Below are 19,880 nucleotides of genomic sequence, written 5' to 3'. Positions count from 1 at the left end.
CACTCCAGCCTGGGCAACAGAGTGAGACTCAATCTCAAAAAAAAAAAAAAAAAAAAAAGGCCAGGCACAGTGGCTCACACCTGTAACCCCAGCACTTTGGGAGGCCGAGGCGGGTGGATTACAAGGTCAGGAGATCGAGACCATCCTGGCTAACATGGTGAAACCCCGTCTTTACTAAAAATACAAAAAATTAGCCAGGCATGGTGGCAGGCACCTGTAGTCCCAGCTACTCGGGAGGCTGAGGCAGGAGAATGGTGTGAACCCAGGAGTTGGAGCTTGCAGTGAGCCAAGATCGCGCCACTGTATTCCAGCCTGGGCGACAGAGCGAGACTCCATCTCAAACAAACAAAACAAACAGAAAAAAAAAAAAAAAAAAAGAACAAGCCTTCATGCTCTGGACAGAAGAGGTGGCAGATAGCTAACTAAAATCTACCTTCGCTGCTGCTGAATGCTGGGTTAGAGAACACAGCTCAGAGTAATCGCTCAAATGGGTCTGCTTACTGCAGTCTAAGCTTAGCCACCACCCAGGGGAAGGTGAAGTCTGCAAAGCAAACACTTTCAGGTGGCAGCCTTTTGCTAGTCCAAATAAAAAACGAAGAAAGACAAGACCAAATCCTACTCCATTCACGTAGAGATGCTGTGGAAGACCCACTCTATGCAGTAAACAAGCATGGACAATGACTCTTCCCACCATCTTAGGTCTTGCACCTCCTCAGTCCATAGCAGAAGCAGTGGGGTGACAGGCAGCTGTATTTAGGGAAATTCTTCACAGCACTATCTGGGTTAGAGAGGAGAGGCAGCCCTATGTTTGTCTAACTCTAAACCAAACAATGGTTATAAAACCTTATTAAACCTTGCAGGGTTAGGAAATAGAAGTATCTCAAATATTGATCCCCTGCCTGCCAAGCTTTGAGTTCTAAAGGCTGTTCACTTGCAAGATCTGCTTTGCCAAGACCCCAAGGCTGAAAATCCTGCAGGGGTGCCAAGAACAACAGGTGGCTCCCACACCTGGAGTGTAGTGTGTGCCTGGGGACAGGGTGACTGCCCCTCCTCCACCCCCAGTGCCTGTGGGAGCCTTGAGCTGCTGGCATTCTATTAAACACCACTCGGATGTGCCAGGGACAATGGTCTTCTGCCCAGAGCCTCAGCGCTTGTCCCTATTCCAGCTCCTTCTAGGGGAGGACCTAGCCCTGAACCTCTTCCCAGTTGGCTGGAGGTTCTCTACCCTTGGCCTGGTTCCTGCCAGCTCTTTTCCTGTCTAGATTTTACTTCCCCTTCATTGGCTGGATGCTCCTTGGATACGTGCAAGGCCCTGAGAACCACCGTCACCACACTTCCCTCCTCTCTCCCTTCCTCCTTGGATCAGATGTTGAAACCAGGCCTCTCCCCTTCAGTGCTGCTGACATTTTGCCCATTGAGGCAAGGAGAACTGGCAGGAAATGGGCATTTCTGCTCTCTGCGGGCACTTGCTCGGCATGGCACAACAAGAAGCAAGGGTGAAAATCTTTCAGTCTCCTTGTGCTCTTCACCCTCTTCTCCAGGCCCTCCCCACTGCCTCCCATTTTCAACGCTTTCCTTCATCTTTCTTGGACTTCTGTTTTCCTTCGTTCTCTACTATCCACTTTTCTTCCTCTTCCTCTATTTCTGCTTTTTCTTCTGCCTTTTGTATCCCCCTCCACCTCTACTTTCTCTCCCATATATAGTTATAATCTGATAGCCTGGATTTGTAATATAGCCTCCTAAAAACCTCTCTGCAGATGCAATTTCCACCTCAAATGCTCCCTTCCAACACTTTAGGTAGAATGGCCACTGTATGTCATTCCCTGACTCAAGACCCTGCTCTGACTCCCTGGGGCCCACAGAATAGAGCCCAAACTCCAAGATGACAGACAAAGCCCTTCATCACTTGGCTTCTGCCTGCCTTTTTTCTCTTTTACTCAATTATGTATTAGTTCAGCAAACAAATGAATTTTGTTTACTGAGTGCTTACCATGAGAATATACTATACCAGGAGTTGCATATAAAATTAATATGGAATGACTTTTAAAAATTTACAGGTGAGGCCGGGCGCGGTGGCTCAAGCCTGTAATCCCAGCACTTTGGGAGGCCGAGACGGGCGGATCACGAGGTCAGGAGATCGAGACCATCCTGGCTAACATGGTGAAACCCCGTCTCTACTAAAAATACAAAAAACTAGCCGGGCGAGGTGGCGGGCGCCTGTAGTCCCAGCTACTCGGGAGGCTGAGGCAGGAGAATGGCGTGAACCCCGGAGGCGGAGCTTGCAGTGAGCCGAGATTGCGCCACTGCACTCCAGTCTGGGCGACAGAGCGAGACTCCGCCTCAAAAAAAAAAAAAAAAAAAAAAAAATTTACAGGTGAAATGATATGATGTCTGAAATTTGCTTCAAAATAACCCACAGAGTGGGAGAAGAGGAGTTGGTGCAATGGGAGAGGCACAGACAAAACAAGACTGACCTTAGGTGATAATTATTGAAGCTGGGTGATGGCTATGGTGGAGTCATTATATTATTCTCTTTACTTAAGTATATGGCTGAAAATTTTTGTTGAAAAAAATGATAGGTGAACGATAGGTGAACAGAACAGACATGTCTCTGGATTTTCTTTTCTCACAGTTCTCCATGAATACTAAGCTTTTCAGTGCTTCGAATAGTCCAGGATTTGTACCTCCAGGCATTTCCATGCAGCTTCTGCTTGGAACTCTATTTCCTCCATCCTTTCCTAATTGCCACAGCTGGTGCCTACTCAACCTCTAAGCCCAGCTCAAACAAATAGCGCTTTCTCTGGGAAGCTTTTTAAGACCCCTACAAATTAAGGGAGGAACCCCTGCCCCATGTCCCCCCAGCACCTTGTCCTAGCACTGCTATGATTTGTTGTAATTGCCTGTTTAATTGTGTTTCTCCCACCAGGCTACAAGCTCTCAGTTTACAGGGATTGCTTTTGTCTTGCTCCCTGTTTTATCCCCAGAGCCTGGCACACAGTAGCAGCTCAGTAAATATCTGCTGAATGGTTGAATAAAATGAACTGTGAGGTCTCTGGCAGAGCAGCTGGCACAAACTTGGCCTTGTTGTATGGTCTGGCATAGTATGCGTGAGGAAGGGGTGGAACTACCTTGGCACTGGCTGAGTGCAAGCAGATGTCACTGCCTGCTCCTCTGCCAATGTCAGGCATTTCCACCCTGGGCCAGCACCTTCAGGGCTAAGTCCACTTAGAGCAGAGTCCTAGAACTTTCCTGGACATAGAATTGTTGATGCTCATTTTGTAAAATCCAAGCTAATGGCCTGGCAATACTTTTCCTGTCTTTTCAGTGAAGTACAAAGTGATCTTATTGCAAATGACCAGAGTTAAAAGTGGCATTTATTCAAAATTTTTCTCAATAATATACCACCTGCGTCCTTCCATACCTTAACACAGCACAGATCATTATAAACTATACGAAATAGCATGGTTTATTATTTAACAGGAGTGTAAAGTGTGGGATCAAATGTCACACCTCCTCCTAGTTTGCTGACACGGATGGCTGGTCACATATGTGCTTCTCAGAGAGACACCTTTCCAGACCATTCTACCTATAATAGTGTACCCTCTCTCCCCATCCAGTCTTGCTCTCTCCTGTCCAATCTTTTTTTTTTTTTGAGTCAGAGTCTTGCTCTGTTGCCAGGCTGGAGTGCAGTGGCGGGATCTTGGCTCACTGCAACTTCTGCCTCCTGGGTTCAATCGGTTCTCTCGCCTCAGCCTCCCAAGTAGCTGGGACTACAGGCGTGCACCACCATGCCCAGCTAATTTTTGTATTTTTAGTAGAGACGGGGTTTCACCATGTTGGCCAGAATGGTCTTGATCTCTCGACCTCGTGATCCACCCACCTCAGTGCTGGGATTACAGGCGTGAGCCACTGCGCCCAGCCAAAAATAAAAATATCTTTACATGCCGTTGCAAATTCTTCCACAATAGCATTTTTTTTTTTTTTTTTTTTAGACAGAGTCTCACTCGGTCGCCCAGGCTGGAGTGCAGTGGTGCGATCTCATCTCACTACAACCTCTGCCGCCCGGGTTCAAGTGATTCTCTTACCTGAGCCTCCGGAGTAGCTGGGATTACAGGCACCTGCCACCGTTCCTGGCTAATTTTTGTAGTTTTAGTAGAGACGGGATTTCACCACATTGGCCAGGTTGGTCTTGAACTCCTGACCTAGAGATCCACCCGCCTCAGCCTCCCAAAGTGCTGGGATTATAGGCGTGAGCCACCGTGCCCAGCCCACATCAGCATTTTTAATAGCTACATGTTATTTTGCCATATGGATATTCTTTATTGTTGGGCATCTAAGTTACTCATAATTTTTCATTATTGTAAGCACTGCTGCTATAAAAATATTTCTATTAATGGTTAATTACATCTTTGTATTAAATAATTACTTTCATAGAACAAATTCCTTGTCAATAAATTATTAGATTCAAGAATATAAATATTATTAAGGCATTTGATAGCTTCCCCAGACACCCTATTTCTGAGTTTTATCTGTGAAACGGCATAGATCCTTAACTCCACCCTGCTAGTGGAGGCGTATCCCTGTGCCCAGCCCAGTGGGTGGCACCTTGCCCCTCATATATCAGTCAATCATGCTTACTTTCTGTCTGCCTCTTCCCATGACTTTCTTTCTAGCCCTGACTCCTGAGGCAGACCATTTTTCTGAACCGTGTTAGGCATTGCTAGACCCCTTGCACAGGATCACCCCTGCCTAGTGGGTGACCAGAGTCAGCTCTTGCCTTTCCTTATGCCTTCCTTTCTGTGACCATTGTGGGACACCCATATCGTCCCAAGCCATGACAATTTTTGTGGTGTCTTGGCTCTTGTGACACATTTCTGGTCATCTCTGCAGTTTATATAATACTGCTTCCTTAGTCATGTGTTCTTAAATGTAACTCTTAATTATAAGATTGGCTTTTTAACAAAATATGAGCTTCTTGATAGTATCAATTGCCTAGCATGAGCACTAGGATGTCTTATGGAAAAAGTAGATGACAACAAGTAACAACCCATTAACAGACTAGAAACTCAAATGACCCTGGTAACAAAACAATGGCATTTAAGTTGTTTTACATTTTTATTGTGGAAATATACATATAACATGAAGTTTACCATTTTAAGCAAGTGTACAATTCAGTGGCATTAAGTACATTCACAATGTTGTGCAACTGTCACCATTACCTAGTTCCAAAACTCCTTCATCAACTCAAACAGAAACTCTATAATCATTAAGGAATAACTCTCCTCTTCCACACTCTCCCAGACCTGATAACTTCTATTCTACTTTCTGTCTCTATGAATTTGTCTTTTCTAGCTATCTCACATAAGTGGAATCATACTATATCGTCTTTTGGAGTCTGGTTTCTTTCATTTAGCACAATGTTTTTAAGATTCATCTATGTTGGCCGGGCGCAGTGGCTCAAGCCTGTAATTCCAGCACTTTGGGAGGCCAAGGCGGGCGGATCACAAGGTCAGGAGATCGAGACCATCCTGGCTAACACGGTGAAACCCCGTCTCTACTAAAAAGTACAAAAAAAAAACTAGCCGGGCGAGGTGGTGGGCGCCTGTAGTCCCAGCTACTCGGGAGGCTGAGGCAGGAGAATGGCGTGAACCCAGGAGGCGGAGCTTGCAGTGAGCTGAGATCCGGCCACTGCACTCCAGCCTGGGCGACAGAGCGAGACTCCGTCTCAAAAAAAAAAAAAAAAGATTCATCTATGTCATAGCATGCATCAAAATTTCATTCCTCTTTATGGCAGAGTAATATTCTATTGTGTGTGTATACCACAGTTTGTTTATTCATTCATCCACTGATGGACATTTAGATTATTTCCACCTTTGACTATGGTGAATAGTGTTGCTATTATTAAATGCCTAGCGACTCTAATTACCCTAATTTTAAAAAAAGAAAAGAGGTATTTAACCTGTTTTTATGTTTCATCTCTGTTCCAAACATGTTCAATTTTATGTGTGTGTGTATGTGTATCACTAGCCACATTCTCTCTGAATAATCAATGTTTTAAATCGTATATCAAACTAGCAGCCCAATTTTATTTTATTTATGAACTAGTCTCAGTCTGGGAATTACTTGAGGAAGTTTACAAAATACGTAAGGATCAAAATAAGTAAAGAAACCAGGCACAGTGGCACATATCTGTAGTCCCAGCAACTGGAAAGGCTGAGGCAGGAAGATCACTTGGGCCAGGAGTTGGAGGCCAGCCTGGCAACATAACAAGACATCATCTCAGATAGATAGATAGATAGATAGATAGATAGATAGATAGATAGAGATAGGAAGATGAAGAGAAAACCAAGCATGACATTATAAAATGAAGCCAGAGGCCACAAACATAGATAATGTGCCAGAAATTCTTGCAAAATCGATAGGTCACAATTTCTAAGCTTCTTAGTGACCAAACACAGAGAGAAAAGATCAGTCATCAGTCACAGGGTCTCTAAGATAAGCAAACAAACAAGTGAAAAACTATGAGTAGCTCAGGAGAAAGAAGCACATATGTTCCCAGCACTGAATTGCAAGAGAAGAACCATTTGATAAAATAGATTATATTTTTCTTAACTTTCTTATAGCAAATACAGAGTTTTATGTGATTGTATTTTTATACTGCTGCTCAAAGGAAGCTAAAGGTGTAACATAAAGGGGAACTCAAGAAAAACAGTTACAAAGGAGGTGGTAAATGAAAGCTGTCTAAATATTCAGTCTTTGTCCAGGGATGAAATTTGGACCTTAACAAGAATGAGTAAATGGCATATTCTCAAGGAATTATTTTTAATTATTTCTTACAACTAAATTTTTGATGAGTTTAGTGGCAGGAAATTTCATGTCTTCTGAGAAGAACCTAGAACCCTTTGGCCTATGCTATTGATTAAAAGAAAATTCACATACTAAAAAATTCTCTAAGCAGAAAATAGGCCTGGGATCCCTTTATCAAAATTAGAAGGCCTAGACCACATCAAATGCTGGGGAGGATATAGAGCAACCAGAATTCTCACATGCTGTTGTTGGGAATACAAAATGATACAATCACTTTGAAAAAGTCAGGCAGTTGCTTAAAAATGAAGTATGGCTGAGCATAGTGGCTCATACACGTAATCCCAGCACTTTGGGAGGCCAAGGTAGGAGGTCTACTTGAGGCCAGAAGTTTAAGACCAGCCTGGGCAATATAGCATGACCCTTATCTCTACAAAAATTAAAATTAAAAAATTAGCCAGGCTTGGTGGCATGCACCTGTAGTCTTAGCTATTTGGGAGGCTAAGGTGGGAGGATTGCTTGAGCCAGGAGTTTGAGTTTGCAGTAAGCTATTATCCCACCACTGCACTCCAGCCTGAGTAATAGAACAAGACCATCTCCAAAAATAAAATAAAATAAGATAATAAAATGCACACTTATCACATGACCCGGCAATTTCACTCCTATGTATTTACCCAAGATAAATAAAAACATATGTTCTTAAAAGCACTTGCACAAGAATGTTCATAGCAACTTTGCCTTAATAATTAAAAACGTAGAAAAAGCCTGGTGTCCATCAATGGGAGAATGGATAAACAAACTGAGATGCCCATACAATGAAATTCTACTCAGCAATAAAACGGAAAGACCAGCTGATATAAACAACAGCATGGACAAATTTCAAAAACATTATGCTGATAAAAATTTGGTAGAAGAGAGAAATAATGTGAAAACTTAAAAGCCCTTCGGATTTGTGTCCAGTTCCATGGATCAAGACAAATTGCCCCAGTTTTGTCATGGGGAAAAGGGGAGTAATAATCTCTGAATGTGAAAATTAAATAAGCATTGTGTGATTTTCTTTTGTTGGTTGTTATTTGTTTGTTTGCTTGCTTGCTTGCTTGCTTGAAACAGAGTCTCTGTCGCCTAGGCTGGAGTACAGTTGCGCAATCTCAACTCACTGCAACCTCTGCCTCCTGGATTCAAGTGATATCCTTGCCTCAGCCTCTTGAGTAGCTGAGACTACATGGTGGCACCTGCCACCATGCCTGGCTAATTTTTGTATTTTTAGTAGAGACAGGGTTTTACCATGTTGGCCAGTCTGGTCTCGAACTTCTGACCTCAGGTGATCTGCCTCAGCCTCCCAAAGGGCTGGGATTACAGGCTTGAGCCATGGTGCCCCGCCTTATTTTGTATTTTAAAATGTTATATGTAGATTATGTGTATCTTTCTATAACTTGCTTCTTTTTATTTGGCACTGATTTGAAAGTACTTGGCAAAGATCAGTATTATCATTAGTCAAAAAAGATAATGGTTGGCAAGAGGAGAACATAGAGAAAATATGGCTTAAAGAGGACATCAAGTGATAAATTTTTTGTTTTGTTACCAAAGAACATGCTGAGTAAAAGAAGCCTTACTAAAAGAATTTACACTGTATGAATTCTTCTGTGTGAAGTTCTAGAGCAAACAAACCAACCTATGATGGATGAAACCAGAATAGCAGTTACCTCTGGTGGGGCGAGGGTAGAGACTGACTGGGAAAGGGGAGGAGAAGACTTTCTGGGGTCATGCTAGTGTTCTCTATTTTATAGGAGGTTAAAGAGGACCAAAATTCCTCAAATGGTACCAAGCAAAGAAAAATGTTAATGGTAGAACCTAGGTGGTGGGTATATGGTTATGTATTATACAATTATTTCAACTTTCCTGTATCCTTGCAACTTCATTTTTGTGTTTTAAAATGTTGACCAGGCTGTGTGTGGTGGCTCACGCCTGTAATTCCAACACTTTGGGAGGCTGAGGCAGGCGGATCACTTGAAGTCAGGAGTTCGAGACCAGCCTGGCCAACATGGTGAAACTCCGTCTCTACCAAAAATATAAAAATTAGCCAGGCTTAGTGGCAGGCACCTGTAGTCCCAGCTACTAGGGAGGCTGAGGCAGAAGAATTACTTGAACCCCAGAGGCAGAGGTTGCAGTGAGCTGAGATTGTACCACTGCACTCCAGCCTGGGCAACAGAGCAAGACTCCAGCTTAAAAAGAAAAGAAAAAAGAAAGGAGCCTAAGTAAAACGTAATTTAATAATAAAAACTCTTTTTTAAAAAAAGTCATAAGAGATACCTATATGTACTTGGAATTTTTATTATTAACCTATGGTGGGTTTTTAAAAATAGTTATTAATTATGCCTGTCAATCTTTTGAAAAAATTCAAATGAAAATAAATCAAACAATGTAAACATCAGTTGATATATTCATCTCTGAACATTACTACTGCAGTTTTAAGTAAAATCCACAGGGTGGCAGAGAAAAGGAATCACAGAAGACGAGCACATTTCTGATTTAAGTGAATAATGGAAAATATTTTATTGCTTCTATTAATAGAAAAGATTTGCAGACTTTCTGAAATTACTATACAGCACACAGAACTAAACTTGTAATCTAAATCTAAACTCCAATCTTTGCCCAAAGTTATTTGCTTATGTAAAAAATGATTCGCCATGCTCATTTGCACAATTCTCCTCTTTTTTGGAGGTTATCTTTTATTTTTGTGAGAGAGATTGACTATTTCAGTTAATGCGTCTCATTCACATAATGGGCCATGCACATCCCTCTTCCCCCCTTCTACCCCATTGGTCTTCTGGTGATCCCAGCCTCCCCCATGTCACGGGGAACCCAGAAGCCAGAACCCTCTAAATTCTTGGTCAACGCACTTACTTCACCACTGTTAGCAGATCCTGGCGCACTCTAACTTTCAACCTTAAGCAAATGCTTTACTTCCTATGATGAAAATTTCAAAGGAGCAGTAGCAGCAAATGATGAGAAAAAAAATTCTCTGCAATGTCATTACCAAGAGGCTAATGAGTAGACTAGACTAAATTATTCACAGAAATCAACATGTTTTATTCCATTTGAGGAGGCCTTGAATTTGTCTCCTATAATTTTCCAAAGGGATTCCGTGTTAGTACACACACTGAACGACGCCAATCTCTCTGCAGTTCCCCTCTATGATGATGCTTTGGGATGGCAACGAAGCAGGGGTGATTTAAGAAAATGTTAGCAGTTGTCTGGCGTTTGTTTGTTTGGAAGGAAAAGATAATGATTAAAAATAAATAAATAAATATCAGTCGGGCTTGGGGTCCAGGAGTGGGGGTTGGGATCTTCCGGAAAGGCAACTGCGGGAGGAGGCTGAAGGGAATGGGGCAGGGGTTAGGTGTGGGGGGACGGGGAGGAGCTCAAGCCAGGACCAATCCTGCTTCCCGGGTCGCGCGACCCTGATCCTGCAGCGCACGAAGAAGCGAAACCCGCGGATGGGCCCCTGAGCCTGAATCCGGGGCGGTGCTGAGCCCCCTGGAGCGAGGATCAGGATGTCCAGTCTCACAAGGGACGTGGAGCCCGAAGATCTCTCGTTCCTGGTGGACCCCTCTGCTACTCGCCGTCAGCCTTTGCTGTCAGGTGCTGGAGCCCCTTCCTCAGCATCGCAGGTGGTATCGCAGTTGCAGGGTGCAGGCTGGGGCTGTCTCCCCCTTGGGGATGCTGGGAACGTCGGGTGGCTTCGTGGACATGCTTGGGATGATGAACGACATGAGTGATGGAACAGATGACAGCTGGAGGCTCTTGCCAGATCATTTCATCCTCCGCTGCCATCTCCTGTTCCAGCGCGGGAGAAGGTGTCCCCAAGGTCTACCAAGGGACATTAGAGACGCGGTCGCACCGGTGGGGTCCAGGCCACGCGGGGGACTGACAGGGATTCGGGCGGTGGCCTGGAGCAGACCGGGACTGAAGGAGCGGCAAGACCATATCAACCCGGGTGCGATTGAGGCCGCGGCATTTGCCGCTGGGTGACCGGGGCAGGCTTCCTGCCCCCGCAGCAGCGCCCTCTGGCATTTCCGCTGTCAGAGGCATGGGGTGGTGCGGAGGAAGGACTCAGGAGCCTCTCCGCCTGGACTTACAGGAACCCCAGGACTCCCGCTCCCGAAAGTCCCGCCGCCTTCCCCAGGCCTCGGCCTCTCTTGTACTGGCCTAGAGGCTGAGAAATCATCCCCGGAAATAAATTTTCCTCTCCAATCCAATTCCCCCATCCCCAATTTAATATTAAATTAATAGGCAAGCTGGCCCCTATCTCTCCCTAAGGGACTCAGGGAGACCTTTTCACTGCTCCCTTAACCTACTTTTTCCTTCTTTAATCCCCTTATCATGATGATCCACTTCTCCTGTATCCACTAACTTGATTTTACGTTTTGCTGCTCCATTTTTTGAGCCTCCTCAGCTTCCTCATTCTACCCCTGTCATGCATTGGAGAGTCTTTAGGGGTGAACGCTGGATTTAGAGGCTTCCTCCAACCTTCAGCTACCCTGGACCCTTGCCCACCTCTTCCTCAGAGGCCTCATTGCAGGGGCTGGAGCCCTGTCACAGGGCTGGGTAGGGGGCCTACCACAGGTTCCCAACTTTTCCTCCCTCACGCCTCCCACACACGCATCACAAAACTCTTCCCCGTACCCTTCTCTTCCTTTATTTTTGGAAGTGCACAACTTGTAACTCGGTGTTTATGGGGAAAAAAAATGGGGAAAAAATAAAATTTGTGAAGCCAGAATTCCTTTCGCAAAGAGACTGATCATATCTTTGGATGGTTGGAAATGACTGTCCATATAGTAATTCTGCAAGGTGCATCATGAGACCTTGCACTGGGACACTCTACAGATTTTTCACATAAAGGAATCAGGGCTAGGACATGTAGCATATTCAGCTAGAATATGCAAAACAGCAACCAACTGCTCTCAGAAGCTCACTGTGCTAAGACTAAAAGCCTGCTCTAACATTAGGGTCCCATGCACCTTTTTATGTTCTGTTTAAAAGTAAAGTCCTTGGCAATCCTGTGGGAACAGGACATGAGAACTCTCTCACAATTTCAGAGCTTCAGTCTCTGTTGGACTTGTCCAGCAAGTTGACTCATTCCTTTCCTAGCTAGGCAGCAACCAGATATATTGGCATCATTCAGGAGCACACCCTTCCTTAAATGCTTGTTCAGCTGCATTTCCAATATTTTGAATCTGCTACCTTCATTCCCATTTCAATACATATTTACGACCTGAAGCTTTACACTGCCACTTCTTGATCACAATTCAGGCTAAGCATTTTATATTATGAAAAAAAGAAATGCTGTGCCAGATGACAAAATACACTCACTCTCATAATTGCAACAACAATGTAACAGCAAAAGAAAAGTTTGTCTGAAAATTACAGTACTCAGGATTCATCATATTATAACAAATGTGAATTTTACTAAATACCAAGAAAAATCAGAGATTAAAATGTATCCCAAAAACTCTGGACTCAAAAATAGGAAAAGTTCACTTTCTTATTTCTCTCAACTTACTTATCTTTCCAGTGAGCCAAACATCTGATACATGTAAGCCATTGGTCAAAAGATGAATCAGGCAAGAGAAGGAACTGAGTATATCTATACATACCCCACTGATACGTTAAATATTGAAATATCTCTGAACTGAAAAAGTCATTTTTTAAAAAGTCAATTTTCAACTAAGTTATAATTAGTTTTTCGTCTACACAACTATTTTTAACATTGTACGCTGTCTTTCCCTCCAGTTAATTGGGTTATTTTATTTACTTATTTTATAGATGTAGGGGTACAAGTGCAGGTTCGTTACATGGATATATTGTGTGGTGGTGAAGTCTGGGCTTTTAGTGTCACTGGGTTATTTTAGAAACAAGCCAACTACTTGCAGGCAGCCCTATATATGGTCGACATATGCTATTGAACAAAATGTTGGCTTAGATTGTCCCTATGAACAAATGTAGAAACTGAGCCACAGTGAGTTAGCATAATTTGCCCTGTTGATGCAAACATTTCACATCTCCTGAATTGAATGGTTGGTTAGGACAGTTGAGTCGACTGTAGAGCTAATGAGACAAGGCCTTGAGACCTCTTCCCTCTCTAGTGGAACAGATAATAATGCACTAACATGATCACAGGTTCAAGTAAGCCAAACATCTGACACATGTAAGTCATGAGTCAGAAGATGGATCAGGCAAAGGGAGGATCTGAATATATCCATCCATTCATCCCCACTGACAGAAAGCCAGGCTGAACACATAAGAAGAGCTGAGGCCAGTCAGTGATGAAATTAACTACTAAGGTTGACACGTACACACACACACCCATCTTGGAAATTGTAACTACATGAGGTATACTACAGTATCCTGATGGCTATGTTGGATGAACCCACACATCATATCACATTTGTCCCAAATGACACATCATTTGCTTATGAAAGACATCCTTCATTTATTTGTACTTTAAATTCCAAGCTGCTAAAGATAGCTCTCTTTAAGGTTAACCAATTCACATTCTTTATTGACTTTCTGAAATTATATGAAAGAAAAAAAGTTAAAATGTCAGCTAAATAAAACTAACACTTGGGTAATTGGGTACTCCAAGTCTACTTTGGAAATAAGACGAGTATAAACAATAATTTTTTTATATATGATACTTAGCAAAGTTATAATATTTTTTGGTTTTGTTATTTTTTGTTTTTTGCTTTTTTGTATCTATTATTTTTAATTGGCATATAATATTGTACATATTTGTGGGGTACAGTGTGTCATTTCAATAAATCTATAACATGCATAATAATCAAATCAGGGTAGTTAGCATATACGTCACCTCAAATATTTATCATTTCTTTGTGTTGGGTACATTCAAGATCTACTCTTCTAGTGATTTGAATGTATACAGAAAATTGGTGTTGATTATAGTTATTCTTTATTGCTATAGAACACTTGAACTCATTTGTCCTCTCTAGTTGTATTTCGTATCTATTAACCAAACTTTGGGCTGTCTCCCTCTCCCTCCTGCCATTTCCCACCTCTGATAACCACTATTCTATACTCTGCTTCTAGCAGATCAATACTTTTAGCCTCCACATACAAGTGAGAACATGTAGTATTTATTTTTCTGATTTCACTTAACATAATGTCCTCCAAGCTTATTCATATTGCTGTGGGTGACAGAATTTCATTCTTTTGTATGACTAAATAATATTCCATTATATCACATTACATATATGTGATCTATATATATCACATTTTCTTTGTTCATTCATGTGTTGATGGACATTTAGGTTAATGAAAACGTTTAGGTTTTTTTCTTTCAGTACTTTGAATATATCATCTCATTCTCTCCTGTTCTGTAAGGTTTCTGTGGATAAACCTACTGTTAGTCTAATGGGAATTCCCTTACATGTGATTTGACACTTATCTCTTGCTGTTTTAGAATTCTCCCTTTGTGCCAGGCACAGTGGCTCACGCCTGTAATTCCAGCACTTTGGGAGGCCAAGACGGGTGGATCACGAGGTCAAGAGATCGAGACCATCCTGGCTAACATGGTGAAACCCTGTCGCTACTAAAAATACAAGAAAACTAGCCGGGCGAGGTGGCGGACGCCTGTAGTCCCAGCTACTCGGGAGGGTGAGGCAGGAGAATGGTGTAAACCCAGAAGACAGAGCTTGCAGTGAGCTGAGATCCAGCCACTGCACTCCAGCCTGGGTGACAGAGCGAGACTCCATCTCAAAAAAAAAAAAAAGAATTCTCCCTTTGTCTTTGACTTTAGACAATTTGACTATAATATGCCTCAGAAAGGACCTTTTTGAGTGTATCTATCTGGGGATCTTCGAGCTTCCTGGCTCCGGATATCAATCTCTCTCTCCAGGCTGGGGAAGTTTTCAGCTATTATTTCATTAAATAGGTTTTACATGCCTTTTCCCTTCTCTTATTCTTCTGAAATTTTTATAATACAGATATTTGTTTGCTTAATGGCATCCTATAAGTCTTGTAGGCTTTCTTTAATCTTTTTAATTTTTCTTTCTTTTTTCTGACTGGGTAATTTCAAATGACCTGTCTTTAAGCACAGAGATTCTTCCCCTTGCTTCATTAAGTCAGTTATTGGAGTTATCTATTGTATTTTTTATTTCATTGATTGAATTCTTCAACTGCAGTATTTCTGGGTTTTTTTTTTTTAATGATTTCTATCTCTTTTTAAAATGTCTCATTCATACTGTGAACTGCTTTCCTGATTTCACTGAATTGTGTATCTGTATTTTCTTTTATCTCATTGAGTTTCTTTAAGATCATCATTTTAAATTCCTTCTCTGGCAATTCATTGACTTTCTTATCACCTGATGACTTTACCACCTTGAACATTAGGATACAAGTCATTTACTCTGAGACATCAGGCCATCCAGGGGTTTGATGTGTAATCACGCAAAATTACATGGCCTGCATAGGAACTGAGTTACAAGGTCAGAATTATCATTTATAAAGTGTCCTAAGCAAGTGAAACAACCAACTATAGCTGTAAGGATCATGAAAAACAGGGAATCTCCCCCAGTTTACACAGACAACAAAAACTAAGTGTAGGTCACTATCTCGTTGTACTCATGGATTTTAATTTATAGAAGTGACTGAGTGATGACACAGAAAGACCAATGCCATTGAAAGAATAATTTACTACTTACAAGTCCTGGGAGAAGGAGGCAAGCCATGCCACATAGAGCCACATGGTAAGCACTAAGTTTGGTTGGGAGGCATAAGCAGGAGCAAGAGGAAAGCCTAGGTCAGAGCCTTTTTGGGAGGTTTCAGGAGAATATCAAGGCAGGATGGAGTAAACAGCTTAGAGCTTGCCAGTTTAAATAACTTCAGTGGGCTTTGGCCTATATGTGTGGTCCCTACTTGCCTGGTATCTAGTCTGGGAATGCATTAGGGCAGGGTAAAATATTGGCTTGGTGTGTGAGAGTTAGATAGAGCAGGCAGTTTTGGATATAGACTTGAGATTGCATATGAAAGGTATATTCCTAGGTAAGTTGTTATTTCCTTCAGGAATTAGCTAGCCCTGGGAGGAGCAGTCTCTCCCCAAGGCTGTATGACCCACCCAAATGTCAAAACATCACAAGATACAGAAAATAAAAAACATGATTAACATAGTCACAGAAGTTTCAACAAGTATTTCCCCTAGTTCATGCTATTTTCTATTTATTCCTCAATCAGTTTTCCTTTATAAAACATAGAAATTTCATTTTTGTTTTATATGTAAATAGTAAACTGCCTTGGTTTCAAATTTTTTATACAGATAAGAGTTTTGGATGATTTTGATTCTGCCTTTCATAAATACAGTTTTTTAAAAACCCTGAAGTTCCTGTTGAGCCATCAATCACAGAAATTCAATCTCTAGAACGGGTCTTGGAAGTCACTCAGATTAACTCTTTTGTTTTATATCTGAGTAATCAGTCATTAAAAATTCTTCTGAGCCTGAATGGCTTAACTACTATTGAAATCAAATACAGAATATAATTAGGCATGTAATTAAAAGTATTAATAGACAAAAAGTATTAATTGGTCAAAAAGTGGTTAAATTTCAGAGTGTAACTAAACTTTATTTTTATTGTCTTCTCTCCTTCAAAGCAATGGTTCAAAGTGGAGACATTATAAAAATATCTATACAAATCATCAGAAGTTAGGAAAAACTACAGAAGCCGTTCCCAGGTCATATTTCTCTGTGTGAGGTCATCCTGTTATCACCAATGCAGTCAATAGATTTCAGACAAAATCAAAGCCATCCATTAAATCAAGAGAGCATTATGCTTAAGATCAAGGCAAAAACCCTCACCCAAAAAACACCTGTATGAATTCCTACCTGAAGAAGAATGAATCACTCTATTCTTGATTTGCATGTTTGTTTTTGCCCCCTGCTCAAGAGTAATCATGGAAAGACAGAAAGGATGGGCACATTTACTTTGGATGTTCTCTCCTCCCTAGTTTGTTCAGCTGCCTGAGTGCCTAACTATTAGAATGGTATGTAAAGAACTAGAAAAATTGAATAGTTAAACATAAAGGCATGTCCTTACCTGGAATGAAAAGTAGAGACTCTAATTGCAAGGAGATGCCAAGGGTGCTAACAATACCTGCACTTATTATTATACCTGGACTTAATCATCCACCTTTCTGAAGTACAGAGGCTGTGAAGTCACACATATTGCCTAGAAACAAAAATGGTTAGAAGATTATTAGAAATAAAATATGATTTTGTTTAATTTAGTTTGTGTTATCACAGTAAAAATTCACACAGTTTAAAAATTCAACTAGTCCTATAGCACTAGTTATGAAAAACAGAGTTTGTTACCTGCCAAATTGCCTCTTCTCAGCAACAGCTACTTAAAATTACTTTTAGTTAAATCTTTTGATATTTATCTACATACTTCTAAATAACATTCTTATACGACTATTTCTTGAAATTTTCCACAGTCTTAGGCATTACCTACGGACTTTCCACTGTGGCAGATAGAATTTAGCTCTCTTTCACTTCGCCAACCCCCACCACTTGTCCCTACCACACACACAAACCTCTCATTTCCCTATCCTCCCAATAAAGTTATATTGGCATTTAGAACTGTGGTTTGATTCATATTTACATCATTATGTAATGCTAGTCATTGCTCAGCCACGTAATATACTATCATTAACTTGTATTTCTTTCACAGTGTTTAATCTTCCCAGTAGCTGTTAATTGTTTTGCTTATTCTTTGCTTTTTTAAATGTCCTTATTACAAATTTGATCCAAGTTATAAAAGCTCTCCATAAATTCATACTCATGAGGTATTCTATAAATTTCATTTACTTGTAATTTCTTCAGCAAAAACTATACTGGCTGGTCTTTAGGCTTCTCTAGGTTGCCTAGAGAAGTATAATACTATCTCATATTTTGATTTGCATTTCTTTGATGACTAAGAATGGTGAGCATTTTTTCATGTGCTTATTAGCCATTTGGATATCTTGTTTGGGGAAGTATCTAATCAGATCTGTCACCCATTTTTAAATTGGGTATTTCTTTTCTTAGTATGAAGTTGTAAGCATTCTTTACATATTCTAGATAAAAGTCATTTATCAGAAATATAATTTGCAAATATATTCTCCTATTCTGTAGGTGGTCTTTTTTTTTTAATGGCATCTTTTGAAGCACAAAGTATCTTAATTTTGATGAAGTTCAATTTATCTTTCTTTTTTTTTCTTTTGTCACTAATGCTTTTGGTGTCATACCTTAAAAAGGGTTTTTTGGCCTGGTGCAGTGGCTCACGCCTATAATCCCAGCACTTTGGAAAGCTGAGACAAGTGGATCATCTGAGGTGAATCATGATGTCAAGAAATCGAGACCATCCTGGCTAACATGATGAAACACTGTCTCTACTAAAAATACAAAAATTAGCTGGGCATGGTGGCATGTGCCTGTAGTCCCAGCTACTTGGGAGGCTGAGGCAGGAGAATCTCTTGAACCCGGGAGGTGGAGGTTGCAGTGAGTCAAGACGCGCCACTGCACTCCAGCCTGGTGAAAGAGGAAGGCTCTGTCTCAAAAAATAAAGAAGGCTTTTTTAACCCATGGTCATGCATATTTACTCCTATATTTTCTCCTAGGACTTTTATATTTTAGCACTTACATTTAGGTCTTTGATCCATTTTAAGTTAATTTTTGTATATGGTATGAGGATAGGATTCAACTTTATTATTTTACATGTGGATATCTAGCTATCCCAGTACTATTTGCTGAAAAGACTATACCTTACCCCATTGAATTTGTTTGGTGCCTGTGTTGAAAATCAATTGACTATACATATGAAGATTTATTTTCAGACTCTCAATCCTATCCCATTGATTTATATGTCTAATCTAATTCCAGTACCATACTGTTTTAATTACTGTAGCTTTGTAATAAGTTTTTAAATTGGGAAATGTGAATCTTCCAATTTTGTTCTTTTTTCAACGTTGTTTTGGCTATTCTGGGCTCCTTGAATTTCCATATAAATTTTAGAATAAGCTTATGTAAAGATACCAGATGGGATTTTGATAGGGGTTGGACCAAAATGTGTGGATCAACTTGGAATTACTGCCATCTTTACAAAGTCTTTTGATCCATGAACATAAGATACCTTTCCCTTTATTTAGGCCTTCTTTAATTTCTTTCAACAATGTTATTTAGAGTTTAGAATACGAGTTTTGCACTTCTCTTGGTAAGTTTATTCCTAAGTATTTTATTCTTTTTGGTGCTATTCTAGTAAATCACATTATTTTTTAAGTCTATTTTTAAAGTCTCTGAAATCAAGATGTATCTTAGAATCAAGGATATCAGCATTTTGTCATAATTCAGTTGGCGGTATTTTTTAATCTTATGGACATAAATGTGACTTACAATTAATGGCTCCTTAGACTCAATACAATATGGTATTAAATGTGAATGTCTATAAGACATCAGAGGGGAGATGAGTAGTAGGCATTTGGATATGTCAATTTGGAGATAGAAATGTGGGGGTCACCTGAAGCTTGCTATTTAAAGCCACAACAGTGAATGAGATTCCTTTGGGGAAAGAATATAAAGAAGACAAGAAGATCCAGGTTGCACGTGTGAGAAATCTCAACAAGCAGAAGTGAATGGAAGAGAAAGAGTGAGTAAAAAATAAACAAAAATAAATCCATTTCTGTTGTAAGTTTATTGTTGTCATTATTGCTGTTGCTATTACTTGCCACTACACATTTGTCAGAATAATCTGTTTATTGGGAAAATAATATGTTCATTAATCAACCAATTCTTTCATCCCCCCAAATCCTACATGAATACAAATAAACAAATAAGCTTTTGAGGTCTTTAGAAAAGCATTTTAATCTGATTGTGATTTTGGATAGAAAATAGGCACATGTTTATTGCATCTTAACCTTGGGTAATTGTCTAAAGGCAGAAGAAGAAAAACAGGAGAGTTACTGTAGCATTCACAATCAAAGCCAGAAATGTGTATAAAAATGCTTCTAAGGAGTTCATATCACATTTGCTG

The sequence above is a fragment of the Trachypithecus francoisi genome, unplaced genomic scaffold, assembly GCF_009764315.1.
Source record: "Trachypithecus francoisi isolate TF-2019V2 unplaced genomic scaffold, Tfra_2.0 Lachesis_group7, whole genome shotgun sequence".
NCBI lineage: Eukaryota > Metazoa > Chordata > Mammalia > Primates > Cercopithecidae > Trachypithecus > Trachypithecus francoisi.
This window is presented reverse-complemented; position numbering follows the sequence as displayed.